Source organism: Phocoena sinus, chromosome 3, assembly GCF_008692025.1.
Source record: "Phocoena sinus isolate mPhoSin1 chromosome 3, mPhoSin1.pri, whole genome shotgun sequence".
Classification (NCBI taxonomy): Eukaryota; Metazoa; Chordata; class Mammalia; order Artiodactyla; family Phocoenidae; genus Phocoena; species Phocoena sinus.
The window spans coordinates 111,728,679-111,730,185 of NC_045765.1; positions in this window are offsets into that span (position 1 = coordinate 111,728,679).

Here is a 1,507-nt window from a genome sequence, read left to right on the forward strand (position 1 = left end):
ATACATACGTATATAATATATATATACACACATAGTGATATTCACTGAAACAGTGTTGGTAATAACAGATCAGCTAAAATCCACCAAAGGAATATGGGTAGCCATTACAAAGAACAGACCTACCTCCAGATGTATGATTAAATGAAAAAGTAGAGTGTGGACATTGGGGAAAAAACTGTAGCAGGGCTTCCCTGGTGGCGCAGTGGTTGAGAGTCCGCCTGCCGATGCAGGGGACGCGGGTTCGTGCCCCGGTCCGGGAGGATCCCATATGCCGCGGAGCGGCTGGGCCCGTGAGCCATGGCCGCTGAGCCTGCGCGTCCGGAGCCTGTGCTCCACAACGGGAGAGGCCACAGCAGTGAGAGGCCCGCGTAACGCTAAAAAAAAAAAAAAAAAAAAAAAAAAAAAAAAACTGTAGCAAACATCATTTATGTAAGAAATATATATTAAAGTATATACATAAAGCATACGCTTATTTTTGCATAGGCTATCTCTGGAAGGATACTCAAGAAGTATAACAGTAGTTGCACCTGGTGCCTCAGGGACAGGGGTGTCAAAAAAATTTACTTCACACTGTGTTGTGTTTTTGGGGGTTTTTGGGGGGGGCAGTTTTTTTGGCCACGTTGTGAGGCTTGTGGGATCTCAGTTCCCCTACCCAGGACTGAACCCGGGCCACGGCGGTGAAAGCCCGGAATCCTTAACCACTATGCCACTAGGTAACTCCCCAAAAAACTTACTTCACACTGTGTACCACTTTGTTCCGTTTGAATTTTGTACCATACGCAAGATAACCGCTCCCAGTTCCTTCCTGTCCTGTACGTGTATGCCAATCTTCTTCTCAAGAGATGGAGTCTGTTTCTCCTCCCTTTGAATCTGGGCTGGCCTTGGGAAATGCTTTGGCAGAAGTGTCTGTGGTAGGTCCACCCTTAGCCTTTAGGAGGACTGGCTGCTTCTGCTTCCTCCCTGAAAAAAGCCAGCTACCGTGTAAAAAGTCCAATCACTCTAAGAATACCGTGCCGCGAGGAAGCCAAGCTAGCCACATAGAAATGCCATATGGAGAGAGAGATGCCCAGCCAGCCCCAAGCTGTTGCAGCCATCCCTGTGGAGGCACCGGGTGAGTGAGTGAGGAAGCCCTTAGATGTTCCAGCCCCAGCAGACACCACGTGGAGTTGAAGAACCACCCAGCTGAGCTTGTCCCAGATTGTAGAATTGTGAAAAATAATAAATTGTTGTTGTTTTAAACCACTAAGTTTTGGGCTGGTTTATTAAGCAGCAAGAGATAAAAATAATTGCCTATTAAACGTAAGTATGTAAAATAATTTAAAAAGTGATTTTCTATGTAATTCTATAAAGGCAAGATTTGAGAGTATTTTAATAAGAGGATGAGGAAGAGAGCCACAGGTGGCTGAAGTGAGGGACCAGAGGCTACCACCCAGGAGTGAAAAGAGTGAAACTAGTGGAGGTAGAGGAAAATTTGCTGACTTCACAAAATACCCCGAGTTTGGCTTCT